Genomic DNA, 14,020 nt, shown 5'->3' with positions numbered 1-14,020 from the left:
CATTCATCACCAAGACGCATTCAGCATTTTTAAAAGATTATATGATTTAATTGTATTAATATATGCTTGGAAGTGTGTATAGCTCATATTTAGAAGAAAAGACAATTTAGTTTCAATAAAGAACATCATTGTTTCTGCAGACAATAATATTCATTTAGGTTAGGCAATAAAACCAGAGACCAAGTTATGTTGTTCATACATCTCAAAACACATGGCATTTCATACACAGAATGGGACAGAAAAATCATACAGTATATATATATAATAGCAGTTATTAATATCTCTGAAAGATTAGCTTATTTATCTTTCTTTTTGGATTTTACTGTACACCATGTTTTCTTATTCAGTTCATATATTTTTCTATAATTATTTTTTAAAGAAATCCATGAAAGAGTCTATTGAGGCACTATCTCCAGTGATTTAGAAGAAATTACCTTCTTGCAACTTGCCACATAGAAAAGCATTCCAGCTAATTTCTGGATGTGGGATATAAAAAGAAATAGCTCAAGAAATACTCTCTGGGGTCTAAATCCCCAAGGTCATGGAAGCGTACATAAGCCCTACATTTTGTTCATAGGAATCATATTCAGCTTCCAAATCTCTCTCTCTGTCTCTTCCTTTCTCTGAGTTTTCCTGGATACGAAGAAAGAATTATATTCCAGTCCCATTAAATTTTTGTGGGCTCCAGCTACATTAACCAACTCCTTAATATTTTACATGATATTTGAATTCAAAGTGGGAACTCCCCTAGAGACAATTAATAGTAGAAACAGGATCTTCAGGTGAGTTGGTTTCAGGTGGGATGTTCTATCGTGTTTCTTTTCTCTCCTTTGGGGAACTCTGAGATCCTGAAACCTCTAAAGCAGTGGACACTCTTTGTCAGTCTTTGTGTAGTGATGTCTCTTGAGTCCATTTTCCTGAAGGCTGAGCTTTGATCTCCTCCTCCTTCACTGAGGTATCATCCTGATTTTTGCTCTGAGGATATCCACATTGTGCTTAGCAGAATAGTCACAATGAAATTTTTAAAAATATTATAATGCCTGAGAATTCCTCAACACCTCAAAACTGAGTCAAAAGAAGGTAAGAATCATATGTAGATAATAATAATGAACACCATAATATACAATTCCATTTTTCTGACAGTAATGTCTGCAGGTATGTCAAGGGTATAGGAAACATGGTTGAAGTGAAAAGGAAAAGTGTCCTTATGATAGCAATTTTCATGAAATGTTTTGTATATTGTTCATCACTGCATCAGTACGTAAGAAAAGAGGAAATTACAGGCATTATATTCTAAGAATACTGACTTGATTAAAGAAGGTTGAAAATTGAAGAATATAGCTAGGATAAGGCTTTATGTAAAACTGAGCAGAGAAATTTAGACTTGATAAATTAGTTGATAGGGAGAAATTAAAGTTTTTAAGAGACAGAAACTGTCATAACAGATAAAGTAATCAAGAAGAAATTAATTTTCTCACAGTTCAGGGTAGCACCACTACAGGGAAGTTGGCTAAACCTAGGTGACCATGAGATTAAAACTGGATGATTAGTAAGAGTCAGATAATAAAGAGAAAACAAAGGGGAAACAGAGACAATTTATTGAAGGACAGTGATTGATGAATTAACATGAACAAGGCCAAGAGGAAATTCAGAAAAAAAAAAAAAAAGTTAAGTTATTCTTCGACATCACAAATTGTTCCTGCATTTTTGTTGCTGCCAACTTTGGACCTTGACCTGTTTCTTAGATTGTTTAAAATAATATGTGTTTAAAAATAATACCAGTTATTCAGAGTATTAAGAATTAAAAGGGATGAGGGTGGGAAAACTTACATATTTTGAACTTCACAACTATCAGACTTTGTACTAATTATATTAATGTCATTTCCTAACTTAATATTTATACATCTATAAAATATACATTATCATGTCACTATTACTGATAAAGAAGTTGAGGCTCATAAAATCTGAGTGATTCACCAAAGATCATACAGTGAATGCCAAAGCTTGCAACTGAATTTAAATCTATGTTTCCAACTCCTTGCTTCTTACATTGTGCCAGTCTGTCTGTCACTAACTCTTTTCCACTCCCCAACCATTCCCTTTTCTGCATATAGGAAATATATTTTTTGAGTGTCAAAAGTACCACAGAGCTATTCAAGAAATAATGAATTATTTTTCCCTTCACATGCTCAGACAAAACTAAAATTGCATCTGTGTTTATGAGAGTTGAACTAATAGTCCCTTTATTAATCTGAATATTTCAGATGTGTGCTTGTTATTGGTTAACTTATTTTAAAATATTTGCTAAATAAATATACTTCTGTTGCTATAAACTGCTTACCAGTACAAGATGCTTTTGCTTTCTCAAAATAATGTATACAAATAATTGTATAGCTCAAAGCAAGATTATCACCTGTGTTTTTTTTTCACCTGTGGTTTTAATCAAACTCAATATTCCTGTCACCAGAAGTTTTGTGGGTCATAATGTAACCTTGTGTTTATTACTGTATTCTCTGATTTTCTTGAGAAACTGTATAGAATATGGAAGAGTTGAGCAAAATATATTTTAAGTTACTCTATAATTCAGATATTCTATAAGCATGTAATGCTATAATATTCCTAATAAAAATTTATTAGATTGAAAATATTGATAGCAAATTAAGAGATATTGATCAAAAAATTTAAAAGACTATATTGAGAGCATCAGTGGCACTATGTGAGACAAATGATAAATACTGAAATAGGAAAACAAAAGTGAGGGTACCACAAGTTATAATACAGCTCCATTACTTCACCAGGTGGCTGCATTGAACACAAAGCCAATAATTTTAGCATCAAACTGGGATCACTGGAAAACTTGAAGATAGAGCTTTATTTCCCTCAATGTCCATTTATGTTTTTCAAAATGTGAAAATTCTTGTGGTGACTCATGACCTCTGCCTTTTCGATGATCTTCAGTTTGAACATAATGTTAGAAGTATTACTGCCTCTAAAAATATCACTCCTCCTGCTTTTTAAAATAAATTTGAGTGCTATGTTTTCATTTATTGTTATGTTACTCCCATTAAACAGCACAGACCTTGAGAATGATGGAACTGTGAAAGACATGTTTTTCTATGACATTATAGAAACTATTTCTCTCTGACTCTAAACTAAATTCAATTTCTGTCACTCATGGTCACTTCAAACCTAACTCATCACCAGCAGGCTGTGTTAATTAAACAAGTTTCTTAACTCATATATGCTTCCATTTCCTTTTGTAAAATAAGTGCTTGTTTTGAAATTCATAAATCTTATTTAGTGCTCAAAACTAATGTACCAATATTTTAACACAATGTCTAACACACAATAAATATGATATCCATGGACTATCATCATTTTATTATCACTATTTCAGATTTTCTCCAACAACAATTATGTGGTTTGCTGAAGGAAATCAGAGTGCCAGAATCACTCTCTTAGGCTAAGAGAGTGGCTAAGCCACTTAGGCTAAGCCTAAGCCACCCTCTTAGGCTTCTCAGAATGTCCCAACCTCCAGGTTCCCTTGTTCCTAGTTTTCCTCACCGTCTACGCAGTCACCGTGGTGGGGAACCTGGGCATGATCACCATCATCAGGATCAGTCCCAAACTCCACAACCCCATGTGCTTTTTTCTTAGTCACTTGTCCTTTGTTGATTTCTACTATTTCACCACAGTTACACCCAAACTCTTGGAGATTTGGTTGTGGAAGACAGAACCATCTCTTTCACGGGATGCATCATGCAATTCTTCTCGGCTTGTATGTTTGCAGTGGCAGAGGCATTCATGTTGACAGTGATGGCCTATCACCATTTGTGACCATTTGTAAGCCTCCACTCTACACAGTGGTCATGTCCCCAAAGCTCTGTGCATCGTTAGTGGCCTGTCCCCACATGTGGGGTGTAGTCTCTTCCCTGACACTCACCTGTTTTCTCCAGACATTATCCTTCTGTGGGTCTAACATCATAAATAATTTCCTCTGTGAGCACTTTGTCATTATCTCTGTCTCCTGCTCTGACCCCTTCATCAGCCAAGTGCTCTATTTTGCCATCGCCAAATGCAATGAGGTTTGCAGCCTGGCAATTGTCCTCACTACTTATATTTCCATTTTTGTCACTATCATAAAAATGCCTTCTGCTGGGATTCACCAAAAAGCCTTCTCTATTTGTGCCCCCCCCCCATCTGACTACCATCACCATGTTCCATGGGACTGTCCTGTTCCTTTATTGTGTGCCCAGCTCCAAAAATTCATGGCTCATGGTCAAAGTACGTTCTGTATTTTATACAGTGGTAAGTCCCATGCTGAACCCTCTGATCTATAGTCTCAGGAACAAAGATGTGAAAGAGAGTGTCAGGAAATTAATTAATCACTTAATACAATTTAGTTGACGACCTGTATGTCCAAAAGAAATTTGATCTATTATGTACTGTTGATTAAATCTTCTTGTAGAGATGATGACTCAAATTATGTAGTCAGCTCACTAGATCATAAATTTAGATTCGTAAATTGGCTATTTCATCTTTTAGTTTCTGTTCAGTTCAATGTCAAATAAAATAACTGTATATCACGTGTAAAATGATGTGTGTTGTGGGTGTATGAAAACTGAAAATGTGAGTTGTTCAGTCATGTCTGACTCTTAGCCACCCCATGGACTATAGCTTGCCAGGTTCCTCTGTCAATGGAACTCTCCAGGAAAGAATAATATAATGGGTAGCCATTGTCTTCTCCAGGGGATCTTCCTAACCTAGGGTCTGAACCTGCATTTCCTGCATTTCAGGGAGATTCTTTACCTTCTGAGCCACCATGGAAGTGATGTGGATGAATATTGTCCCCCAAATATCCATGTCACCCAGAACTCAGAATGTCACCTTATTTGAAAATAAGATCTTTGCAGATGTAATTAAGGTAAGAGTCAAGATGAGCTTAAAGTGGACCCAAAATCCAATGAGTGTCCTTTTAAGAGACAGAAAAAGATACACAGAGACACACAGGGAAGGAGGATGTGTGAATTCCACTTCTCTCTCTTTCCTCCTAAACCACACACAATTCTTTTAAAAAAAAAAAAAAAACACACCTCATTTTTAGTATTGTTGGTACATAACTGCTTCCTGGCTGTTTGTAATCCTGCACTCTACACAGCTATTGTGCCCCAGAAGCTGTGTTCCATCCTTCTGGCTGATGCTACAGCTGAGCATAGACTATTTCTTGCATTCATCCTTTAAGTTGTATTGCCTACTGTGAGTCCATCATAGTTAACATAATTGATATGCATATTCTGTTGCCCTTTTGGATCTTGTTTTACTTTAGCCAATTCAAAGAATTAAAAAAGCTCAAAGTCATCATTTCCTAGCTTTCACTTCAGTCACTATTTTAAAGATAATTTCTATCTGTGGGCATCACAGAGTCCTGTCTACTTTGCCTCCCACACATCATCATCCTTTCTGTCTAAAGTATGTGCTTGCTGTGTGGTAAGTCACTTCACTCGTGTCTGACTCTTTGAGACCCTGAACTGTAGCTGCCAGTCTCCTCGGCCCATGGGATTCTCAACGCAAGAATATTGGAGTGGGTCACCATGCCCTCCTCCAGGGGATCTTCTGGACACAGGGACTGAACCCGAGTCGCTTATGTCTCCTGCAGGTACCTTACCACTAAAGCCACCTGGGAAGCCCCTCTATAGTATTCTCAGTTCCAAATTCTAATAAACAATTGTTCAAGTAGAGTCTCTTTTAAACCATGCTAGTCCTCATGCTGAACTCATTGACATACAGTATACCTACTTATATACTCACTGACATAATACTTGAAATACAAAAAACATGAAACACCTTGTAAGGAAGTTAATAGACTCCAAAATATTTAGCACTAATAATACAATGAAATCATGTATCTTCCTATCACCTTCCAAGAAAGTTCTTTTCTGAAAACCTAATATAATGAGATAATCACTCATTATTCCCTTAACTTGATTTGTTGATTTATATTTTTTCCTAGAAATAGATGATATGTTTAATACATGCAACAATTTATTTGTCTCTTATTTCCTTCTCCCTATATACACTCCAAAAGAGAAGAAATTTCTGGTTTTATTATTGCATCTTATATCTCTAATGCCTAAAAAATTACCTAGAAACATGTTTGGCCTTCAGTGAATACTTGCCAGATGAATAAAAGATGAAAAGAAATGAAAAATTTTGACTAAATTCATAATAATTAGTACTGTGCTCACCTAGGTAAGGGAGCTTCCCTGGTGGCTCAGATTGTAAAGAATCCTCCTGCAATGCAGAAGACCCAGGTTCGATCCCTGGGTTGGGAAGATCCCCTGGAGAAGGAAATGGCAACCCACTCCACTATGTGTGTCTGGAGAATCCCATGGACAGAGTAGCCTGGCTACAGTCCATGGGGTCACAAAGAGATGGACACGACTAAGTGACTAGCACTTCACCTAGGTGATGTCTCTTTAATGAATATAGTTGTCACCTGAAATTTAAAAAGGTAAAATAGCATAAATAATACACTCAAAGATAAAAAATAACCATACTTATATAAATGTTTCTATTGCTGAATACTGTACCTTGGAATATATTTTTTGTCTAATTTTAAATATTTAGTTGTAGTTACATATTCTATAAACATTTGACTCTTGCAGTTTTCAGAATCACAGAAATGACACTTCCATTATCAAAAGTGTCTCATAATTAGGCCTTGAATATAGTTTATTAAAACTGATCGTGTTAAATTTAGGGATCTTGCCCTTTCTAAGCTAATACAGATTTCAGAAAATCTGAAGAGTTTATTCAGTAATGTAGTTAATAGTTTAGGTAATATTAGTTCATTTGAATTACTTGGATGCAGAAATTCAAACTTGTAGAGTGCTAGATATAATTGATAAATAATATCCCTGATTAGGTTGATTCTGGTCAATCACAAGTGGAGAAATTTGTTTATAACTTGGATTAAAAGCCAGAATGATACTGGATCATTCCACTTATTTCTAGATAAACTGCTTTAGGGTGCCTACCAAGTGATAATTGTGCTTACTGGAAAGCTTGAAATAGTGCTACTCGCATTCCTGAAGTATAGCACCTCAAAAATATTTAGGTTCCAGAAAAATCATGTATGAGTCACAAGAAAAAGTGTCTGAAATATGTAAATACCCTGTAGAAAGTCTGTGAAAATCTCTCTTTAGGCAACTATACTTACTTTTTATGCTAATGTTTCAATTAAAAATTCTTATAAAAATTCTTATAAAAAATCTCTCTTTAGGCAACTATACTTACTTTTTATGCTAATGTTTCAATTAAAAATTCTTATAAAAATTCTTATAAAAATTCTTAATTCTTATAAAATTCTCTCTTAAGGTAATGAACAAACTATGAATTCAGAGTAAGTAAATATTAAAAATCAAAATAAATGCACCATGTTAGAATTAAAGTATGTTCTATTGAAGCACATGGAAACATTAAAAAGAAACCTCAGAATGAAAGAAAAAAAATAAATATATTTAAGAAGCTGAAGATCAATATCTACAATAAGTATCTACTAAATATCAATATTATAATATCTATGACAAAATAATTAGGAAACTACAATAAAGAGGTGATAAAACTGAGAAAACAAATCATCTTCAGTTTTTCCTTGTGTATCCAATAGGTATATTTTTTCTGTGTATGTCATTACATGAAAAATCATAGCAAATCACTGCTCTGGAGAAACTCAAATATACACAAAAAGATGGCAAAAACCACTACAATATTGTAAAGTAATTAGCCTCCAACTAATAAAAATAAATGAAAAAAATGTGCAAAAACATTCAGCTGCATATAGATTGCAATAACAAAAAATGGAAATAGCCTTAAAGGATATTTAAAAAAATGCTTTAGTCACACAATTAAATACTGTACAAATTAAAATTACTACATTAGAAAAATGTACTAGTTAGCATAAATATCCTTCAATCTCATTTATATCCAAAAGTACAGTGAATGCTATATATCTTATTTATAAATATTCACATAGGTACAAAATAAACAATATCATGGGAGTGAAAATAACCAAATTACAGATGAAGTTAATCACCAAGGAATAAGAGGGGAATGAAATGCCATCCTAAAGGAGATCAGTCCTGGGTGTTCATTGGAAGGACTGATGTTGAAGCTGAGACTCCAATACTTTGGCCACCTCATGCGAAGAGCAGACTCATTTGAAAAGACCTTGATGCTGGGAGAGATTGAGGGCAGGAGGAGAAGGGGACAACAGAGGATGAGATGGTAGGATGGCATCACAGACTCAATGGACATAGGTTTGGGTGGACTCCGGGAGCTGGTATGGACAGGGAGGCCTGGCATGCTGCGGTTCATGGGGTCGCAAAGAGTCGGACACGACTGAGTGACTGAACTGAACAGAACTGAACGGCCAGGCAGTTATGAAAGGATCTTTGATCTATGATGTAGTGTTCTAGGAAAAATAAATAAGCAAATGTTTATTATTATTATTATTATTTAGATCGACCTCTCAGTGTTTCAAAGGGAAAGAAAAGTCAAAATTGAAAATTTCAGTGTTCTTTGTTTCTTCCCCAAGGGAGATCATTAAAACTACCAAAATATCTTTTTCTAGGAAGCAATTACCTTTTGATGCTCAGGGAGTTTGGAGTAGATAAAGCAACCTGTCTTCATTTTCTTGTTTATAACCAGTGTGACATAAATCTCTGGTGTAAATCCAAAACCATTTAGACATTTCACATGTGGAAGATTTAGAAGTGCTGTGAATGGTAAATGGTTTTTATCCAATGATATATTGGTAAAGAAAAAAGCAGGCTCTAGAAAATTAAAAGATGAAGTTGCTCTTTAACTGACCTTACTATTTAGTATTCTGAAATGTTTAACTCACTGAAAAAATTAAAGTCCTAGCCAAAAGGCAGAGTCACCTTGATTTACAACATAATTATAATGATATTTTTTTTCCAGAAGAGAAGCAGCTTATTTCCAAAGAAAACATACACATAGCCAAAAGATACATGAAGACATGTTCAAAATCACTGATAACTAGGGAAATACAAATTAAACCCAAAATGAAATATCACCTAACACCTTTTGGAGAAGAAAGTGGTAACCCACTCCAGTACTCTTGCCTGGAAAATCCCATGGACAGAGGAGCCTGGTGGGCTATAGTCCATGGGGTCGTTAAGAGTTGGACACAACTGAGAGACTTCACTTTCACGCATTGGAGAAGGAAATGGCAACCCACTCCAGTGTTCTTGCCTGGAGAATCCCAGGGACGGGGGAGCCTGGTAGGCTGCTGTCTATGGGGTTGCACAGAGTCGGACACGGCTGAAGCGACTCAGCAGCAGCAACAACTTTTTAAGAATGGCTATTATCCAAAAACTAAACAGAAAGACCAAAAAAAGAGAGAGAGAGAGGAGAGAAAATGCTAGCAAGAATTTGCTACTAGTGAAGAGAAAACAGAATCTTGGTGCACTGTTGATGACTGTACAGAAAAATGCACATAATAATGAACATAGAACTACCATATGATCTGGTAATCTCACTTTTGAGTACACGTCCAAAGGAAATGAAATCAATTTACCTTGAAGAGATATCTGCACCCCTACATTCATTGCAGCATTATTCACAATAGCCAAGACATGGAAACCATACAAGTATCATAAGTGTCCATTGACAAATGAAAGGATTAAGAATTTTATGAATATGTATAATAATATATAATATTATTCAGGTATAGAAAAGAAGGAAATCCTGCCATTTGCAACAACATGGATGAATCTTGACGGCAACATGCTAAATAAACTAAGACAAAGAAAGACAAATGCCATGTCATCTCACTTATATGTGGAATCAGAAAAAAATGAGCTCATAGAAGCAAAGTTTAATAGTGGTTTGCAAGGGTTAGGGAGTGAGGGAAGCAGGGAGATATTGGTCTAAGAGTGCAATTTCCAGTTATAAGACAATAAGTTCACCAGTCCAGGTTCAATGCATGATACAAGGTGTTCGGGGCTGGTGCACTGGGATGACCCTGGGGGACGGGATGGGGAGGGAGGTGGGAGGGGGTTTCAGGATGGGGAACGCGTGTACACCCATGGCTGATTCATGTCAATGTATGGCAAAAAACACTACAATATTGTAAAATAATTAGCCTTCAATTAAAATAAATAAAGTTTTTCAGAAAAAAAAGAAGGCCATAAGTTCTGAAGTACAGCACCGTGACTATAGTTAAAAAGTACTCTAGTATACTTGAAAGTTTCTAAAGAGTTGATCTTAATGCTCTTATCACATACACACTTGTAACTACGTGAGATGACAGATATGTTAACTAACTTTAATGTAATGTTTCCCAATACATGTGTATATCAAATCATCCCATTGTACACATAAAATTATGTAGTGTTTTAAGCTAATAAAGCTAGAAAATAGTATGCCTCAATAAAGGTGGGAAATAGAAGAAAGTAGCAAATTTCATGTCTTAAATGGAGAAGATGATACAAACAGAAGACAAAATTTTCAAATAAGTGCAGAAACAGTAGAGGACTATAACAGCAGCAAAGTCCTGAGAGGTGGGGTTGATTATTTCCTCATAACGAGTATCACTGTCCAATACTTTGTATAGCTTAGTGGAAGAGGAAGATAGATAAATACATGCCTGACAGTGTGAGCATACACAAATACATACATATGCATACACACAAATACATACATACTTCAAAAGTCTTCTCAGGACAAAATTAGAAAATAACTGTGAGAGACTGAATAATATCCCGCAAAGTCACTCAGGCTCTAAACTCTGGAATCTGTGACTGTGACCTTCTATTACAAGGGGACTTTACAGCTGTGATAAGGACTTTGAGACAGGAAGATGATCTGAGTACTAAATATAAGTGTCTTTATAAGAGGCTGGTGGGGAGATTTGTTACAGAGGAGATGAAAATGTGACAATGGACCAGAGACTGAAGTGAGGCTGCTGCAAGTCAAGGAGTGCCAGCAGCCTCCAGAAGCAGGAAGAAAAGAAGGATGAATGGTTCCTGGAATCCCCTGAAGGAGAGAGCTGTACTCATTCCTTGTCTCAAGCCCCATAAGACTCATTGTGGACTTCTTGCCAGCAAGATAATAATTATGAATTGCTATAGACCACTAAGTTTGTGGAAAATTTTTAACAGTAACAATAGGAATATTGAACCTTTTAAAGATGCATGATCAGAGGCTAAAACATATGACCGCAACTTAATACATTGATTAATCTCTTAGCCAAACATATGGGGCAAGAATATCACAAGAAAGGCAGAAATCCAGGACATTAGTATTTTCAAAGTAGCTCTGTATTACTTAGACTAACCTCACTCTAGGAAAATCATGGGAGAAAGTAGTCATGGTTTGGATGCCTCTGGAGCTTTCTCTTAATCCTACAAGGGTAATGTTATAGGTTATAGTTATACTATACTAGAGGAAAGCAATCTAGTTATTCTGGATGCAGTTACACTAGAGGAGGGTAAACTACACTGTTTCAGAAAATTGACAGAGGTAAACCTAAATTCCTCTCTCATTTGTCAATTAAAAGTGACAAAATTTTATTGAAATGTAAGATAAAGGCTTATTTAAGTATTATTAAAAAAATCACCTAGACCACTTTTCACAAACTGATTTACAAATAAAGGGGTACAGTTTCACAGAACTGGCAAATTGTTATCTGAGCTATATGGAAGATGCAATGTATGTATTAGATATTTTATACAAACAGATGAGGGAAGAGGTCAACAGTGAGTTCAGCCATGAAGACAGAGAGATCAGGGTAGTGTCTTTGTCTGATTTCAATTGGGTGGAAATCAAATATTAATGATTCCATCATCAGTTCAGTTCAGTCACTCATTTGTGTCTGACTGTGCGACCAATGGACTGCAGCAAGTCAGCCTTCCCTGTACATCATAGGAGATGGCATGACACACAGAGTCAGTTCAGTTCAGTTCAGTCACTCAGTCGTGTCCGACTCTTTGCGACCCATGAACTGCAGCACGCCAGGCCTCCCTGTCCATAACCAACTCCTGGAGTCCACCCAAAGCCATGTCCATTGAGTCAGTGATACCATGCAACCATCTCATCCTCTGTCGTCCCCTTCTCCTTCCGCCCTCAATCTTTCCCAGCATCAAGGTCTTTTCAAATGAGACAGCTCCTCGCATGAGGTGGCCAAAGTATTCGAGTTTCAGCTTCAGCCATCAGTCCTACCAATGAACACCCAGGACTGATCTCCTGTAGGATGGACTGGTTGGGTGTCTTTGCAGTCCAAGAGACTCTCAAGAGTCTTCAACACCACAGTTCAAAACCATCAATTCTTCTGTGCTCAGCTTTCTTTATAGTCCAACTCTCACATCCATACATGACCACTGGAAAAACCATAGCCTTGACTAGATGGACCTTTGTTGACAAAGTAATGTCTCTGCTTTTTAATATGCTGTCTAGGTTGGTCATAACTCTCCTTCCAAAGAGTGTCTTTTTAATTTCATGGCTGCAGTCACCATTTACAGTGATTTTGGAGTCCAGAAAAATAAAGTCAGCCACTGTTTCCACTGTTTCCCTATCTATTTGTCATGAAGTGATGAGACTGGATGCCATGATCTTAGTTTTCTGAATGTTGAGCTTTAAGCCAACTTTTTCACTCTCCTCTTTCACTTTCATCAAGAGGCTTTTTAGTTCTTCTTCACTTTCTGCCATAAGGGTGGTGTCATCTGCATATCTGAGGTTATTGATATTTCTCCCGGCAATCTTGATTCCAGCTTGTGCTTCTTCCAGCCCAGTGTTTCTCATGATGTACTCTGCATACAAGTTAAATAAGTAGGGTGACAATATACAGCCTTGACATATTCCTTTTCCTGTTTGGAACCAGTTTGTTGTCTCATGTCCAGTTCTAACTGTTGCTTCCTGACCTGCATACAGGTTTCTCAAGAGGCAGGGCAGGTGGTCTCTTTCAGAATTTTCCACAGTTTATTGTGATCCACACAGTTAAATGTTTTGGCATAGTCAATAAAGCAGAAATAAATTTTTTTTTGGAACTCTTGCTTTTTCAATGATCCAGCAGATGTTGGCAATTTGATCTCTTGTTCCCCTGCCTTTTCTAAAACCAGCTGGAGCATCTGGAAGTTCATTGTTCACTTATTGCTGATGTAGCTGACTGTGAATTGACTTGTGTCCTGTTCATTATAACTAAAACATGAAATATATTTCTGACAGGATGCTTTCTAGGAAAATAATTGCAACACTGGGCATATCAGGTGTGAAAAAAAGTTGGAAAATTATATCTAAATCTTTTAAATTTTTTGGCAAACAGTAAGTAAATCCAAGAAAGAATAAATATTAAACATATACTCAAGAAACAGACAAACCAAATTGCAAAGAAAACTATGTAAGTAAACTTCCAATTTTAGACATCATTAAGGATCTTGTCCCTTAGCTTTATTTTAGTGTCATTCATTCCAAGGGGCATTTTAATTACATGGAAACAAAGCCGAGCAGCCAATTTCAAGCCACACATTTCTGTGTAATTCCAAAAAAGTGCTAGTCATAAAAAATGATATGAGACCTACCTTTTGCCTTAATGATCTGTTTTGATGCTTGTGAGGAAAATGTTGCTAGTGGTCCTCCTGGGTTTGAGTCTCCAGGGCTACAGAGTCAGATGTAAGTGTACTGGTCTCCTAGTTATACTCAGCCCACAGAAAAACAAGATGGTGGAGACCTGCTTCTCTATTGCAGGTAAGTTTTTGTAGTTGTTTATGACACAGTAAAAATATTATTTTCTTGAAATGGTAACTGAGGTTTTCTTTTCACTTTTCTTTTTATGTTAAATCACTGTAAATGCTAGCCAATTCTGAGTCCAATAATATTAAAGAAACAAATTAGCAACCATGCTTCAAGACCCCTGACAACTATTTCACAAAGAAGAGAATAAACTTGCTACTGGGAAATGGGCATTTATACATATTTATTTATGTGTAGTTTAAATTGG

At 36.1% G+C, this 14,020-nt stretch overlaps 1 pseudogene; it reads left to right on the top strand.

The window, feature by feature from the left end:
- Positions 1-1,145: 1,145 nt before the first annotated feature.
- Positions 1,146-4,407, top strand: LOC133058725 (olfactory receptor 5D13-like; annotated as a pseudogene).
- Positions 4,408-14,020: the final 9,613 nt, after the last annotated feature.

Source organism: Dama dama, chromosome 6, assembly GCF_033118175.1.
Source record: "Dama dama isolate Ldn47 chromosome 6, ASM3311817v1, whole genome shotgun sequence".
Taxonomy (NCBI): domain Eukaryota; kingdom Metazoa; phylum Chordata; class Mammalia; order Artiodactyla; family Cervidae; genus Dama; species Dama dama.
Note: the sequence above shows the minus strand (reverse complement) of the source record. Positions and strands in the feature narration are given on the sequence as shown.